The sequence below is a fragment of the Schistocerca americana genome, chromosome 2, assembly GCF_021461395.2.
Source record: "Schistocerca americana isolate TAMUIC-IGC-003095 chromosome 2, iqSchAmer2.1, whole genome shotgun sequence".
Lineage (NCBI taxonomy): Eukaryota > Metazoa > Arthropoda > Insecta > Orthoptera > Acrididae > Schistocerca > Schistocerca americana.
Window position 1 is genome coordinate 799,252,111 of NC_060120.1, and position 18,806 is coordinate 799,270,916.

An 18,806-nucleotide genomic window follows, 5' to 3' on the forward strand; every position below is an offset into this window, starting at 1 on the left:
GCATTAACCTCTTCTTCATTAAATGCCTGTATTCTGTTAATGCTAGTTGCTTCAGGTTTTCTCATGGTGATCCTTCGGTTTCTTTTTAAAAATAGAGCTATCCAATCCTTTCCAACTGACCTAGATGACTTATCAAAATTGTTTGCAATGTTGTTAGCCTCTGCATACTCAGATGCAATCTTTTGCAGCTGGATGCATTTAATGCCATAGAACAGCTTGGCCATTGTAATAACATGATCCCTAATCTTATTTTCCTGTTCTGTCGAAAATGTTGGGTTTCGTCCAAGTTTTGGACCCTCGGTATTTTTAACGTTCATTCTCGATCGCAGAGTAACTTCATAAATCCCGAAAGCTCTTGATACTTCTCTTATTTTTCTTCCAGATTTCATGGCATAAACAGCCGTACAAAGTTCCTCTTGCGTCCAATTTGTTTTCTGGGTTTGTCTTTTATAATATCTACCCATCTGAAATTATATTTAAAAAAACCTCTTTAGTATTTAAAATATAACCTGCAAGGGGGAATACCACGCACTTCAACAGCTGCGTGGCATTACCCACAGTGGGTAATGCACCTAATTCAAATAGTGGGACAAATCTACAATTAAATTAAAGGTTTCAACTAGGGTTAGTAGTTGATATGCAACAATTACATTAAAGCAACTTACAGTAGCACTTACCTTGCAAAATACAGCTGTCCAAAATTACATGAGACACGTCAAAAATAAACAATACTTCACTGTTCCAACAACGCCACTGGAAAATGGTTGGCATAAGCCGCATAGTAGTTGTTACTCCTGCCGGCAGGGTGTAGCACCAACTTGGAACAGCTTGCGCCATTGAAACAGCGTATATCAGCCTGCATAGGATTACCCACATGCGTGTAATTCCCCCACCTTCCCCTACTACTCTCTTCACTACTTTGAAAAGGAGAAAAATTTGGAAGCTGTACCTACAATATTAATTATCTTTTCGTAGTAGCTCTAATATCAGTAAGAAATCTAGATATCCTATAAAAACCTAGTCCATAGATCTACTGCAAAAAGTCCAAAATTGTGAACCACCGAATAGTTGGATTCGATATCTAGAACTGACCTCCTATACAGGTCAATTCTAGTTACTGATTCCAGCCATTCAGTGATGCATTAATTAGTTTTTTCAGTAGGTGTGTGCACTAAAATGTATGCTAACGGAATTTCTGCACTTGTAATTGCTCTCTGAACCTCTGAAAAAAAAGTTACTAATATTGGAATCGGTAACTGGAATCGACCTGAATAGAAGCTCAGTTCTAGTTACCGATTCCAGTTTTTGCTATACACCGCAGTAGTTTTAGAGAGTAATTAGAAATGCTATTACGTTTCAGTGCATACAACTCCTGTAAAAGTAATTTACATATGAATCATGGAGCGGTTGAAATCGGTAACTGGAATTTACTTACGTAGGTTCATTTTAGCTATCGATTACAATATTCATTAGCTTTTGTAGATATTCGTTAAATTGTGTATTGCCTTTTCTTTTAGAATTGTGTCTCGGTTTCCCCATATTTCATCCTACTGTTTCGTATTTGATGCCATTTCATTTTCCCTGTTTTTCTGTTACATTTTAGTTTCTCCCCGCCCAAAATCCCGACTTTCCTGCCTTCTTACATTAGATTCAATAATTAATAGCAAACTTAACGCTATTTTATAACGGTGTGACTTTACCATGCTCTTTGCTGTAATGCTATTTAAAGGTTCTGTCTTGTTTTCTACTAGCATAAATTACGAGAAAACTTCTTATCACACATGAAAATTTGCTTTTAATTCTTGCTCTCAGTTTTTCTGTTATTTTCAATTCGTTTCGATATAATTCATGACTAAGTAAATAACTGCGTGAACTGTGATTGATTATCGTATGCTACATTCATTTACGTGTGCGATCCGTTGCTTTTATAAATTGCTATTCGTTGCATCTTTGCCTTAGGTGTGACGCCATCGCTCATAGCCGACGAGTAGAATAGGACACTAGACTTTATCCGAAATAACGGTATGGTACTTCCAAATTTATTAAGCACAACCTTGTAATCCCGTCTCTAAACATTATGTAGTAATTTTATGTTACCAAATAATTCAAAAATATAGCTCTTATGTTCGTTTTTACTTACGCGCCTCTGCTTCATGATGAATTCCTCCCAGTCAAACTCGAGCATACCACGAATAACAGGTTTTGAGAAGAGGTAAGGAAGATGGCGATGTAGACGCTAAAGAAACATAAGTTATTAAATAAAACAATTTTGAATTGCGCAATAATGTTACTGTATGCTACCAACTATTTTCCATGTTCTAAACACTATAGTATACAGTCTTTTGAACAGATGAGCTACAAACATTTGCATGGAAGCATGTAGCTCTGTCTCTTTCACTGTGTTATCTTATAAAAAGTAATAGGAGTCCATGATTAGTCACCATCTGACTACAAATCACGAGGACTGGTCAGGGTTATTCTCCTGGACAGATTCCGGGACGTGCTGGGACGGCTTACTTCTTGGGACAAACAAGTGCCCTCGTGCCAGTGGAGTATTGATCGAACTATTCTGTCACGAACTTCAATTACACAATGTCTCACTGATAGCACAGATCCCAAAATAAAGTTAACCAAAACGTAAGTGCACGTTATTAACCCCGATAAACCTATAAATGCATCTTTAAAGAGTGATGGCAGAAGCGTGACAGGCCTAATTTAATCGAAATCAAATATTCGTCAGACAGTAATATTGCCCATAGTCTCACGCGCTTTTCGAAGCTGTGTGCCACTGGCATACACTACTATATATACTGTACAGTAACTCGCATTCCTGGTGAACTTTGCCCTTTCTTACGCCGTTTGGATTGGAACAGGGTGATATCACTAATTCAAAAACTAAGCACACTTTTTGTTTACTTATTTGTTTGGAAATGTGGTCGTTAATATTAAATGTTGCTTGTAAACATATAAACGACTATATTGAAGAATGTGACAACAAAGGATCAAGAGCCTGACAGACAGCTTTTAACATTTTCAGATTTCGCAAACTTTATATACTTACCTCGACACATAATTTGGCTTTCTGATATTCCACCGAAGTGATTAGACCAATAACATTTATCTGCACGGCAGTATTGTCTTCTGACTCCATGGCAAGCACTGTACATTACTTCTGTTCTTCCTCTTGAAGTACCAGGATAAACTAACAAAAACAAATGACTTCGGAAAAGACGAAAAATCCATGGAAATTTATTGTTAGCCCCCCCCCCCCGCCCCCCCCCCCCCCAGAAAAATCAAATATTTGTGCGTTCTGGGTTGATTAGGTTTATCTTAGGTGCATTCTGATTCTTTTATTAATTTTTATTTATTTTTTTCTGTCTCGGTCGGTTGAATCCAGAGAACAAAGAACCTCGCTCTTCCCTCTTTCCTCAAATCGAATTAGAAATATAAATTTTATAATAGTAGGGAATTTAGGGTTGTCACCAATCCCGATTTCGCAGGGCACTTTGCTGCTTTACTACAAATGCACCCTGTCCCTGCATGAGTATGACGGGATTCCCTCAAGTCCCGATGTTTTTGGTTTACTTTTACAGTTTTACTTTTTATGTCATATTGTTATTCTTGTTAGCCAAAGCCAATATGTGTAAAATACACAAAAGAGCAACAAAACAGTAGGTTTAAATGCCAGTTATTCCACAGCCACGTATTCATAACAAGAAGTGGTTTTATTTACTGTTGTTCAGTGTTTGTAGTTTAGTTTTGGTGTGAGGATAAAAACTGACGAACATTAGTAAGAATGGCCTGCTTAATACATTAAGTGCTACCTTCTGTCTGAATTTTCCTACTTTTGACTTGCAATCCTAGTTGGAATATTTGCTCCATCGACGCCGCTACAGTCGAGTGGTTATTTACCAAGAAACTTCGAACATGTCGTGAAATTCTGCTATGGAAAAATAACTGCTAATCTTTTCTTGAAGCCAACAGCTGTGTTCATGGAATAAATTCAAGAAATAAGAATAACTTTCACAAAGATTTATCACTTACTTTGGTTCAGAAATATGTCTAGTATTTAGCAATACATATTATCAATAACATGCCAGCAGCCATAAAAAGTTTACCTAATAATAAAGTTTAGTTTCAGAAGAATTTAAAGGATTTATTGGTGGCCAACACTTTGTCCTCCACTCATGAATTTATTAGCAGAACAGATTGATGCGTGTATGTTAATAACATCACAGAACGTGAATATTGCGTACAATCTGACTTCTGTACACATTTTGCGCAGTAATATGTACATTGTAAATAAGTACTGAAAAAAGTTCTTTTTGTATGTGGCTATAAATAGCCTGAGAATTATGAAAGATGCACCTAAGTGTATTGAATATTATTTTAAATGTAAATACGCTTAAGTTGGAAAGATTCCACATCCGCAATGGGAATTTCATTAGGGATCTGTGGAAGACCTTTGCATACCTGTTCTAATTTTGTTGGCTGGTTGAATGATTTGGGGGAGGGGACCAAACAGCGATGTCATTAGTCCCATCTGTATCTACCAATACAGGTAAGAAGAAAAAAGAAGATATTTTCATACTTTCAGACAGTCATGGAAAGGGCTTAGCCGACATTTTGTGTAACATGCAAACTATATTCAAGGTTAGTGGAATAACGAAACCGGGTGCCCCTTTGCGTGACGTTTTAAAAGACTGTGAACATTCTTTGAAGCTTGGAAGCAACTGTCTAATAATAGGAGGTGCTAATGATGTTTATAGGAACGAGGGCAAACTCGCCACAAGAGCTCTAAGAAGTACATTACAGAAACTTACAGATGTTAACTTCTTCATTGCCAGTATCCCACAAAGACATGATCTTATAGAAGAATCCTGTGTCAACAAAGAAATCACAGTTACTAATAGGAAATTTGAGAAAATCTGCCGAAGCCTCCCAAATGCCACATATGTGGACGTACCATCCGCAGAGAGAAGTCATTTTACAAGGCATGGGCTTCACAGAAATAAACTCGGAAAATCATTCATTAGTCGAGAAATCCTTAATGCAGTGAAGGCAGTTAAGGACAAGAATAGCACGACCATACCACTTCCACCACCAAACACAGCAACTGAAAATTTCCAACAAGAAAACGAAACTTAATCACTGACAGCAGGTCCAGCACTAGAATCTCCAGTTTCGTCAAAAACAGCTGAGATAAATGATTCAACTAAGACAGAAGTTTCCAAAGCAGCTTCAGCAGAAGCAGCTACATACTACGCAACTGCATCATTAACAAGAAAAAAAAAACGCCTGATGTGCTAACAGCCAATGACCTTTCATCAGTATTCACCAGCTTCACTATCATCAGCAGTAACAGAAGCAAACAGAAGAAGCACAAGAACCAGGAAACTTTCAACTCTGCAGGATTTTTGGTACCCGGCCTCAGTTACAAGACTAACATAAGGCAGATACCTTCAGATACACCAACTTCCAAGTCAAACCGGCAACAGACTCACCTCCACTGTCATCAACAGAAGAATAACCATGCCACCAGCTCATCTGAAGGATTTTTTAGCATCAGGTCTAAAGGGAAAGGGGCCACCAAGATAAGTGAAAACAAATGCCTAACAGTGTTTCACCAAAACATTCAAGCCATAAAGAACAAAGCACAACAGCTAGAAGTAGAATTGGAAAAATTTGATAGCCAAATTTTGTGTATCACTGAACACTGGTGCAAAGGGAAGCAAATTGAACACATTGCATTAGCCTCATTTGACCTTGCATGTTACTATAGCAGAATCTCAATGAATGGTGGAGGTTCATGTATCTATGTAAAAAAAAGGTATGTCATTTAAAGTAAGATATGATCTTTTAGATCTAGGTGAAGACAAACATTTCGAACTTTCCGCTGTTGAAATAATAGGACCTGGCATAGCAAAAAAATTAGTCATATTTTGTGTGTACCGCTCTCCTAGTGGAGACATTGATATATTCTTCTCAAAACTGAATCAAAGCTTAGACAAGGTTTCTGGACCAAAAGCAAATGTAATTATCTGTGGTGACTTAAACATTAATATGATGAAGCCTGATAAAGCTAGCAACATATATGTGAATATTCTAAGCTGCTATGGAATATCCTCCCTTGTTAATTGTCCAACTAGAATAACGAAAGAATCCCCCTCATCTATAGATCATGTAGCTACAGATATTGATAGTAAAAAATGTCATATTGTTGTCCAAAACCTGGTCCTAGCAGACCACCTCTGCCAGATCTTAAAAACTAACATTCATGTAGAAACTCCTCCTAAACTTTGTACATACAAAAGAATGTTTTCCAAATCAGCCCTGCATCAGTTTAAATCCCAGCTAGAATTTGAAGATTGGAGGGAAGTTGAAAGGTAGCTACACTAAGCCACTGCGCCAGAGATTGCGCCAAAGAGTATTATTCAGCCGCCTCCACAGTGCTTGGGGAGAGCTCGTAGAAGTCAGTGCTTGTTGAGATGTGCTAGTGAAGAGTGCTGGTCGAGAACTCGTAGCAGAGAATGCTTGCTGAGATGTGATACTGAAAAGTTCTTGTTGAGATGTGGTACTAGCGAGTCGGTGTGGAGAGATTGTAATGTTTAGAGTGCTTTTCATCAATATAAACGAAGGTAAAAAAAAAATGTCATTACAGGTTCAGTCAACAAAGCATCTGGCGTGTGTTCTTGTATTAGAGTGTAATTCTGGGTTTCTTGCGCAATTATAGCATTTCTATTTTTTTAATTACTTCAGTATAAATAATATTTTAAATTTCTTGCCTTATTGAAGAAGAACCGTGCCAGATGTGTACGTTGAGTCATACTTCCACACACAGAACAGTTACTCTTGTGCTTGTTGTTGCGTTAGTTTTATAGTTGCTGGGGACTTAATTAATTAATTGTGTTAACAGGAAATTTTCATTTCATTCATTGTTGTTGTTCTATGCAGTCAGATTGCGTACTAAAACTAGTCAGGGCCAACCGTTTACGAGACACAGCATAATCGGACACACAGCTACTAAAAATTTAAAAAGTATTTTCATTATAATTAAGTAAGCCCCCATGTAAAGTCTATGCAGAAACCAACGCAAATCAGAAATTTATCAAGTTCATGTCAATTTTTAAACTCAGATTTGAAGAGGTTTCCCAAAACTCTTTATCAAATTAAAACTACAAAGAGAAATCAGTGGGTGACTACAGGTATCAAAAAATCCTCAGAAACTCTCAGATATCTCAACTCCATAAAAAATAATCAATCTAACCCAGAAGTTCTGCAATCCTACAAAAAGTACAGGAAAGTTTACAGAAAGGTGTTGCTAGCCGCAAAAAAACTTTCAAACAGCAAAATATTACTTGAAGCTGAAAACAAGAGCAAAGCAGCCTGGAACATCGTCAAACAGGAAACATCTAACTCTGCTAAAAAGGACCTCAATTCACATATTAAAAACAAAGATGTACCAGTAGGTAACCCTAAAAAATTAGCTGATTTTGTAAACTCATATTTCAGTAGTATTGCAAAAAAATTACAGCAGAAATTTCCAGATACGTATGATTTACCTACTCAGAACCAGCCAACAAACTCAATGGTGCTCTTGCCAACTACAGAAAGGGAAGTGGCACTAGTAGTACACCAACTAAAAAATAAAACTTCAGTAGGACTTCATGAAATCCCAGTCTGCGTAATTAAAGATTGTATAGACTCCATAAAGGCCCCATTAACAGACATAATTAATGAATCTTTCGAATCTGGATACTTTCCGGAGTACCTAAAACAAGCAAAAGTTATACCTATCCTTAAAAATGGAGATGTGGAAAATGTAGAGAACTACAGGCCGATCTCTATACTGTCTATCATTTCTAAAATAATAGAAATACTAGTCAAAAAGAGACTGCTAAATTACCTGAATAAATATAATCTTCTTTCCAATGACCAATTTGGTTTTGGGCCCGGAAAAGGCACACAATATGCTATAGCACAGTTCACTAAAGTAATTTTAGAAGCACTGGACAAAGGTGAAAATGTAAGTGGTATCTTTTTAGACTTGTCCAAGGCCTTTGATACAGTTGACCACAAAATCTTACTTCATAAATTAAGGCAAATAGGAACAAGAGGTGTGACAAAGAAGTGGTTCAAATCATACTTGGAAAACAGAGTTCAACGAGTTGAGATATCACAAGTTTCAAACAATTCCGTTATAAAACACCTGTCTGACCCAGAAAATGTGAATATATATTGTTTCTTATATACATTAACGACTTCCCACAAAGTATCAGACATGGCGAAAAAATACTTTTTGCTGATGACAGCAACATAGTAATAACAGGTGAAAATCCAACACAACTGTCAGAAAGAGCGAACGATTCTCTCAATGATGTCCACAACTGGTCATTAAAAAATAAAGTAACCCTAAATGTAAAGAAAACTAACTATATTAACTTCCAATTGAACAAAATACACAATGCCACTAGAATAAAAGTTAATAATAATGAATTAGAATGTGTAACAAGTACCAAATTCTTAGGGATGAATGTAGACAGCCAACTGAAATGGACAAACCATGTCAACATTTTGGCAAAGAAATTATCCACAGCATGCTATGCTCTTAGAATCCTTGCACCGGTATGCAATAATACCTGTCTTAAAATAACATATTACGGAGATCTACACTCAGTCCTCAGCTATGGGATCATGTTTTGGGGAACAAGTGCCAGTAACATACAAACTGTGTTCAAAGTACAAAAAAGAGCCATAAGGATAATAGCCAATAGCAACAACAGGGCCCACTGTCTAGAATTATTTAGAAAGCTAGGAATTCTAACTGTTTCTTGTGAGTATATCTTTCAGAACATAATGTTCATTAAGAAAAAATCTCAACATGTACAACACAAACAGCCTAATACATGACCATGAAACAAGAGCTTGTCACCACCTCCATCTAGATAGAAAGAACAAGGCAAAGACCCAAAAAAGTATATTTTACAATGGGATAAAACTGTACAACAAATTACCACAAGAAATTAAAGAAATAAATGAGCCCCTCACTTTCAGACAAAAGCTTAAAACCTTTTTAGTGAGTAAAAGTTGTTATACTGTAAAAGAATATTTAACATAGATGTAGATTATTAGCAACATATGACATTATCACCAAAATATTATGTAATTATAAATATGTGTATGACTAGTTATAAAAACTACACAAAATATGAGAAACCTGTTTAATTGTAAATGTAAATGTGTGCTCATGTGTTGTAAACTGACGACATCCATACAATATTTATTGTTCCACGGATGAATAAATAAATCAATAAAAATTAGGGATTGTTTTCTAACTTGTTGCACATCCTAGAGGATCTTCTTACCACACATCAGTTGGAAGCAAAAGTATAACTAATAAAATCTACGACAGTGGCAGTTGATCAGCGTATGTCGACAAAAAATCGTGAAAAAAATTAAAAATTATAGGTGTCAAATTTATTAAATTTGTTCTGCAACACTTTTCTTTGGGGATTGTAAGCTATAATTATTTTACAGAATACACTACATTTCTCTTCGGGACCAAGTATATTGCGTACATCACGTTTTAAATTCCATGATTTCATTTTCAAAAGTCTTTCAGGTCCGGTAAATTCATATATTCAACCTGTGGCTTAATAATCTCGATTGTTTCAAATTGTTATCAATAAGAAAAGTGCAACTCCAACAACTTCTGTTGTAAATTTACTACGTTATATGAAATGGCGAGGGACTTTATGGACAAGTTGTTCTGGAAACGACACATTCCAAACAATAAGATTAAAACTACCACTTTGTAGTATTAAAAAGTACTTCATTCTGTTAAAAAGCTCAATAAAGCGTCAAGTTGTTTCACGGAAATGAAATGAGGATATGGCATTTTTGGCATTTCAGTCGACGCCACATGGGGCGACTTGCGTGTCGGTGATGAGGATGAAATGATGATGAGGACAACAAAACACTCATTCCGCGAACTAAGAAAATCTCCAATCCAGCCGGAAATCGAATCCGGGCCCGCTTGCATGGGAGACGAGCCCGTTACAATCCAGCTAAGCAGGCGGACGTCTTTTCACGGGTACAGTTCCATTCAACTTGACGCACCGGAAAGGGCGGAATGGAACGTTAAAATATTCAACAATACATTTCAGTTGGTGGCATTCACACGTATCAACGGAACGGAACGGGATATAAAATTCAAAACTTTCTCTGAATCAAAGTTTTGATGTCGTCAACGGTGAGGGAACGGTGTCGTCGTCTATTAATGTCGGGAAGTTAATCAATTTTCGCCGCCCTCACTCATGTTATAATAGCAGATTTCGTGCTTTTGCGACTTCACACTCATTTTGATTTGTTTTCGTGACACATAACAAATGTCCCACGACAACTTGGATATTTTTCACACTGAATATTCTTCCATTAAGAGAGGTCAGATATCTGAAAGTGAAATATGATTTAGCTTTTACAATAATTTAAAAGAGCTGATAACCATACTATGTATAAGGAAGAACATAAGGTGGTGAACCGATTGTCATTACATAACTTTTTTTTTTAAAGTGAAAAGTCATCTCTATTGCAGGAGAAAAATACGGCTAATTCTGACGTAATTTGCTACGTAGGGGGGGTGGGGGGGTGGGGGGAACCACAAGTGATGATCAGGCTGTATTTATTCCCTTATAAATATTGTTTTTATGTGGGTCTTGTACTGAGGTGACAAACGTCATGGGATACTTCTTTAATAATATCGTGTCGGACCTCCTTCAGACCAGCATAGTGCAGGAAATCGATTTGGCATGCACTCAATAAGTTGTTGGAAGTCCTCTACATAAATGTTAAGCCATGCTGCCTCTATAGCTCTCCATGACTGCGAAAGTGTTGCCAGCGCAGATTTTTGTGCAGAAACTGACCCCCTGATTATTATATCCCACAAATGTTCGATGGTATTCATGTAAAGTGATCTGGATGGCCAAATGATTCGTTCAAATAGTCCAGAATGTTCTTCAAATCAATTGCGAACAATTGTGGCCTGGTGACATGGTGCATTGTCATCCACAAAAATTCCATCGTCGTTTGGGAACATGACGTCCATAAATGGCTGCAAATGGTCTCCAAATAGCCAAACATAACTATTTTCAGATAATGACCGGTTCAGCTGGACCAGAGGAACCAGTCTGTTCCATGTAAACACAGCCCACACCATTAAGGAGCCACCATCAGCTAGCAAGTTACCTTGTTGACAACTTGGGTCCATGGCTTCATAGGGTCAGCGACACACTCGAACCCTACCATCAGCTCTTACCAATTGAAATCAGGACTCATCTGATCACGCCACAGTTTTCCAGTTGTCTAGGGTCCAACCAATATGGTCGTGAGCTCAGGAGAGGCGCTGCACATCATGTCGTGCTGTTAGCAAAAACACTCATGTCAGTCATCTTTTGCCACAGCCCATTAACACCTAATTTCGCAGCATTGTCCTAACAGATATATTTTTTTGTACATCCCACATTAATTTCTGTGGATATTTCACTCAGTGTTGCTTGTTTGTTAGCACTGACAACTCTACCCAAATGCTGTTGCTCTCAGTCATTAAGTGAAGGCCTTTGGCCACTGCATTGTCCACGATGAGAAGTAATGGCTGAAATTTGGTATTCTCGGCACACTCTTGACACTGTGGACCTTGGAATACTGAAATCGCTAACGATTTCTGAAGTGGAATGTTGTTCACATCCAGCTCTATTTACCATTCCACATTCAAAGTCTGTAATTAAATCCCATCGTGCGGCCATAATTATGCTGGACGTCTTTTCACATGGAGCACTTGAGTACAAATGACAGCTCTGCCAATGCACTGCACTGCTCTTTTAAAAACTTGTGTACGCAATACTACCGACAGCTGTATATCTGCATGTCGCTATCCTATGACTTCTTTTAGCCCCTTGTATAGAGGGTGTCCATAGTTAAAAGCTCCCATTTCAAAATGCTGTAGAAAGAGAACAACTGCTCAGAATGACGCCAAATTTGAACAGCATATTATTGATGGAGGGAGAAACGTCATGGAAGAAAAGAAAATTAACGAAAATTTGACCAATAGATGGTGCTGTAAGCATTCCAACAGAACGGGACACACAGCAGCCCCTAAGTTTGTGTATTGAGACACCCAACATGACTGTATCCATGAAGCACCACGTGCTGCTGGTAAAGCTCTTTTACAATAGCGGTGACTGTGTGCCTGCATAACTTCCAGACACAGAAGGGTATGAAAAAATGCATTCCACGTTTACATCTACAAAGATACTTCGCAAGCCACTGTATGGCAGTGGGTCGCTCATACCACTATGAGTCATTTCCTTTCCTGTTCCACACGATATAGATTTGAGGCAAAAACGACTGTCTGTGTGCCTCCATATGAGCCTTAATTTCTCATATCTTCATGGTCCTTATGCACAATGTACAGTATGTTGACAGGAGTAGAATCGATCGGGAGTCACCTTCTCAATAGTGCTCCTCGAAAAGAGCGTCATCTTCCCTACGTGGATTCCCATTTGAATTCCTTAAGCATCTCCAAAACAATGACAAGTTGTTCGAAACTACTGGTAACAAATCTAGCAGCCCACCTCTGAATTGTTTCGATGTCTTCCTTTAATCCAACCTCATATGGATCCCAAACACTCTAGCAGTACTCAAGAATAGGTCACATTAGAGTCCTGCATGTGGCCTCCTTTACAGATGAAAAACACTTTCCTCAAATTTTCCCAGTAAACGTAAGTCAACCATCTACCTTGCCTACCACAGTCTTCACATGCTCAGTCCATTTCGTACCACATTGCAACATTACGCCCAAATATTTGAATGACACAAGTCTGTCAGACAGGACACTACTGATGCTGTATCCTAACATTACAGGTTTGTTTTTCCTACTCTATCACATTATCTTACATTTTTGCATATATACAACTAGCTGCCATTCACACCAACTACAAATTTTGTCTGTGTCATCTCGTATCCTCCTACAGTTATTCAGCTTCGATACCTTACTGTACACTACAGCATCACCAGCAAACAACCACTGATTACCGCTCACCCTGTCTGCCAAATCATTCATGTGTGTAGAGAACAGCAGCAGTCCTATCATACTTCCTTGGGGCATTTCTGACGATACCCTTGTCTCCGTTTAATCCCTTTGATCTACAAACAAACCAATGAATCTTGTCTCTGATGAACACTCCCTGTTGATGACAACATACTAGGTTCTATAACTTAAAAACTCTTTGAGCCACTCACACACCAGTGAACCTTTTCATATGGTCGTACCTTCATTAACAGCCTCCAATGGGACACCATGTCAAATGCTTACAGGAAATCTAGCAATATGGAATCTGCCTGTTGCCCTTCATCCACAGGGCAAAATGAGTTTTATACAAGGGATGCTTTCTAAAACCATACTGATTCTTGGACTTAGCTTCTCAGTCTCAGGAAAATTTATATATTCAATCCTAGAACAATTTTCTAGGATTCTGCAGCAGACTGAAGTTAGGAACATTGGTCTGTAATTTTGCAGGTCCGTCAACCTTCCTATATACAGAAGCCACCTGCACTTTTTTTCCAGTTGCTTGGGACTTTGCGTTGGGCAAGAGACTCATGATAAATACAAGCTAAGTAAGGAGCCAATGCTGTAAAGTACTCTATGTAAAACCAAACTGGTGATGTATTTGCTTTCAAATCTTTCGCTTGTTTCTTCGCGCCATGATTGCTTATTACTATGTCGTCCATATGGGAGTCTGTCCAATAGTCAAATTACAGTATGTCTGCATGATTCTCCAACGTGAATGATTTTTTGAACACAAATTTTAAAACTTCAGCTTTCATTTTGCTATCTTGTTATGGAGTGTTGTGGTGCGGTAAATCTGAAACAGTGAAGGTAAAAGGCATACAAACTCTTACTGAGAAGATTAAGACGAGCAAAGAAAGTAAAGATGTAGTTTTGGAGAACAGTAGCCTACCTCTGTTACTGTTCATGAAAAGTGCAGAAAATCTTATTTCAAGGATAAGTATGCTAGAACAGCAACAGTGGAAAATGAGTCCCGCATTTATCAGTCGCCAATTCGAAAATTTTACCTCTAAAGAAACTATTTTGTGGAGAAAATGTATCAGAGGATTACATGAAAAAATAGGTGTAAGAACTACTTTAAAAAAATTAATTTCATTACTTTGTAAAAAGCTCTTCAAAATCAAGAATGGAGAAGGTGACAAAATGGAGTTGTTAATGAAGGTAGATACCGGTACCATGATATGTGCAGAAAGGTTTTTCAAATATTATGGTGCAATTTGCAGAAGCATTGGACAATCAAAAGACGATTAGGTATCCGCCTGGGTGAAAATAATTGAGAGCACTGGGAAGCAAATGAAAATTAATTACAAAAACAGCTGTTGTAAAAGTTCTACGAAGATCTGTTATTCACTGGAAAAATAAATCAGCTAAAAAAGCATAATACGCTTTCAAAACACGGTCTATTCCAGCTTATCTAATATATGGTATGAGACCAGTAGCAAACACCAACAAGAGGAATGCATCTCAACTGTTGAAACTACTGCCGTAATCTGGAGGACATTAGATGACAAGTTTATGAAATAGAGACATATCTCCTGTCAGACACATTCTTGGCTAGAATTGAAAGCGACATCCAGAGTCACTGAAATTACTTATCAGAATGTCCATTTGTCCAAAAATAAAAAAGAAAGAAGACCATTCAGAGCTAAAGATGACAATCAGCTGCCTTCCACATTCTGTTATTTCAGCTGCAGGGTCGAGATCCTCCTTTTCTGCTACACATCTAGGGCTTGAGAAAGTGGTATAAAAATTTGGATCAAGACATCTTGTAGATGTGCTATCAGCTTTTGAATTATGATGATATGAGGCAGTTTGAAGTAACCAGTACACAAAAAGCAGTATAAATCTGTCAAAGACAATTTTTTCATCAAGCTTGCATTCAATAGTGTGGAAGTCCATAATGACACAATAATAAAAGTAACTAATATCCATATAAGCAAACTTTTTGTCCTTTAGTTCATATTATTTGTAAATTTTAGTGTCTCCTATTATCTTAATGCATGCGATTTTTATTAAAATGATAAATGACAATATCTCCTTACCAGCCCCTAGGTTTTCGTCAATTTCTTAGACTATTTGAAAACCCATTTGGTGTGCTACAACTTACCTCTTATACAGATTTGCATCAAACTGGCCAATCCTCAGATATTGCATGTATCATATAAATGTAGAAAAATAAAATAAAAAACAGATTACCATGTTGCGCACACTGGGCATTCCTCTCCCTTGCTTAACATTATTTGTAAGAAACATTAGGAAAAATACTTACTACGATAACAATAACAATTTATGTAGTTTCCAGGAAGCATGATGATGATAGCTCTAGCCTGCTGCCTTGTGAACAAATGTCTTCTCGCTGCACCTGGCCTCAGCAAGTGGGACAATTAATGTAGCTCTCACACGAGACCATGCTACCTGGACTTTTCCAGGGCTACAGACAAACCACATTCCTTTGAGTCTCAGACCACACACTGGACGCAACATTGTCATCTACGTTGGGTCATCACTGCCATATTCACTTTGCGCACTATGCCATGCTGACAATAGTCTCGGTTTGAGAAAGTGGTCATTTTTACTTTTCGCTTTTTATTTTAGCCTTGTCAATATTCTGGGAGGGTAGGGGCGTTTAATCCCAAAAACTTCCCACTGGCTACACCCATGAAACGTATAATAATCACATAGAGATTTGTTAATGAATAGCTAGCAATTAACCAACAGTTTTGTCAGGACCACGTCTTGTGATTTCGTCCCTGCATCCATTCCAACTAGCAATTCTAGAAAATTTTGGGCTTTTCCAATGGACCCACTGAAGGTTAGGTATAGATGAATTACAGTGTCAGTTGATGAGTGTATTTCACAGAGAACTAAGATCTTACTTAGTGACAAAACTGTAGCATTTCTTCGCTCAAATGAAGTTATAAAACTCCCAGTATTTTCTGCTGAAGTTATCCATTAATTCTTCTTACACTTCTCCTAATGCTATCAATTTGCCTTTCACATTCACTTATCCCTTGTCATTTTCCCCCCTTTTTCTGTCACACTCCCCAGGTACTTCAAAATTTCCACCATTTTCAGCTTCTACCCATCCAGACAACTTTCTTATGATGTGCCCCTTATTCTTGTTGAGACCACCAGCTCATTCCTATCTGCATAAAATTTTATATCTGTTATCGTGCACAATTTCTACCCTCACATCTAATTGCTTCTGTGTTATCTACTGTTTCAGCACAACAATCAATAAACAGTATCACTGTCATCCTGTCTCTTACCTTTCTTATTACACGTGTCATTATACCACTCATTATCATATGAAGAATTATGGAGATAGTGCACATTCTTGTTTTAAGACCATTTCACTGCTCCAGCCATTTTGTTTTCTCCTTTCTCGCTCACACAACTTACACTTTCCCAGTACAATTATTCTATCCTCAATATAGTCTGCTTCTCTATTCTTCTCCTCCTTACTACCTCCAAACCTTTCTTCCGTGTACAGTTGTATACATTATCTAACTCAGGAAGACCACCCATGGGTGTCTTTCTTACTCCCAGTGGTGTTCCTGTAGCTGTCTCACTGTAACTATGAGATCTACTGTAGATCTTAACTGGCCATACGTCATGGTTTTCCTTCTTTCAACTGCTTTTCTACCATTCTTGGAATTCGTTGTCTCCAGTATCTTCTCGAAAAGTTTAGCACTGTGCCATGTATGGGTAACATCCCTATAGTTTTTAAAAATCCTGTCAGCTTCCCTTCTTGGAGACAGGTACCATTATTCCTGTCTTTCAGCCTTCTGCTGTTTTCACTACTTCTGCTTGTCCAGTGATTTTCACATTTAGTTTGTTCAAAGCCAGTGCCTTTCATGTCCTTCAGTGCATTCTCCACGCCTATTCACATTAGATCTTCTTCCATTTACAGTTATTTCCTCCCTTCATGTTGTCCAGAGCCGTTCCATGTGTATTCACATAGATCTTTTTCCATTTCCAGTTAACAATCTCAGAATATGATTAAAACATTTTCTCCACAGCTCCTCAAGATCTTCTCCACTACCTCAATCCTATCTTTAATATTACAAAAGGATTGATTGCTACTAAATGTGTTATCTATCTTGACAGTGAGTAGCAATCTATCCTTTTCATAACATTGATATTCCAGCATAGACTTTCAATTGTTCCATTCCTATCTTTCCATTACTTGATGGAGAAATACATCAGTGGTAGAGGCAGGTGACCATTCAGATTTGGCACAACTTTGGAATGTGCAAAGATCTTAATCACACAATTCTTTATTAAGTGTTGATAAGTTTCAAAATTTCATCATCAAACAGAAGCTGTGACAAAGCATACAAAGGAACTAGCTATAACAAATATACACATATTAGTCATCCATATACAGAATTTTCATTTAGTATTATGCTTACATTTAAATCGAACTTTTGTAAAACACTCACAAAAGTGAGGACATAGATGGAGTATAATTCAGTCTATGTGCTCAATTTCACGAGCTTTTACTAAAGTTTGATTTAAATGTAAATATAATATTAACTGAAAAATCTGTATATGAATCACTAACATGCATATTTATGTTAGTACGTAAATATTTGCTATTATTAATTCCTTTATCTCACAGCTTCTGTCTGATGAAATTTTGAAACATGTAATGCTTAATAAAGAATTGTATGATCTAGACCTTTCCATATTTCAAAGCTGTAGCAGTTCTATCTTTATCACCATTTTTACATATGCTGTCATTCCATACAATATTATCAGAGTTCCTTTCCTAACCAATAACATCATGATAGTCCATTTTTCCATCCACTTTTTGGGCCTTATTTTTCCTCATTTCATATTATTCCCTTGCTTTTAGTTTGTTTTGCTGGGAAAAAAGTAGTTACTCTTCTTCAAAACTTAAGTTATTATTCTTCAAAACTGCTTTTTAACTTCTCATGTGGACACCAGATGGCCTCGTGCTGGATGCTGCTTGAAAGCACTTCCATGGCAGGCGAGTAGTCAGATGGAATGCTGCTGACTTAAAATCAGACAAGAACAGGTATGTGTCACAAGAGAAACTGCTGCTGGGTGGTTTGTAGCAGTTCAGCTGAGTGCTGGATATATTATGGCACAAGTCGGTATTCTTCTAATACAGGTTTCCAATCAGCCTGGAAGCGTATCACTGTAATGCACCTGGAACTTACAGTAATACAAGACTGGCAGCACTAACAAATACACACCTCCGGGGCTCTGGGTTTGCCATAGCTCAACACAGTAAATTTTAGCCGGACTTGCCGAGTGTTTAGGACCAACCAAACAGCATGCACTGCTTAGGAATGCTACTTACATTATCTCAACTATCTATCTTTGAGACAGGCTTTGACAAATGGCAGAAAGGAAGATAGATTAGGTTTTAATATCCTTATTCTGGCAGTTTCTTGAAATGATTTGGAAACCACTGAAAACCTAAAGAAGGCTGGTCAGATGAGAACTTGAAACCTCCTTTTTTGAACTCATGTACGGAATGCTACCCTCTGTGAGAACTAACTTGGTAGATAACAGAATGAGACAAAATTTTGTTTCATCACATAAAATGAAAGACATGACATCCCAAATTTAGATATTGTTTTATTTTCACTACTTAGGAGTTCACAACAAAATACACAATTTTAGATCTTTAATTTTCTGAAAATTTTCT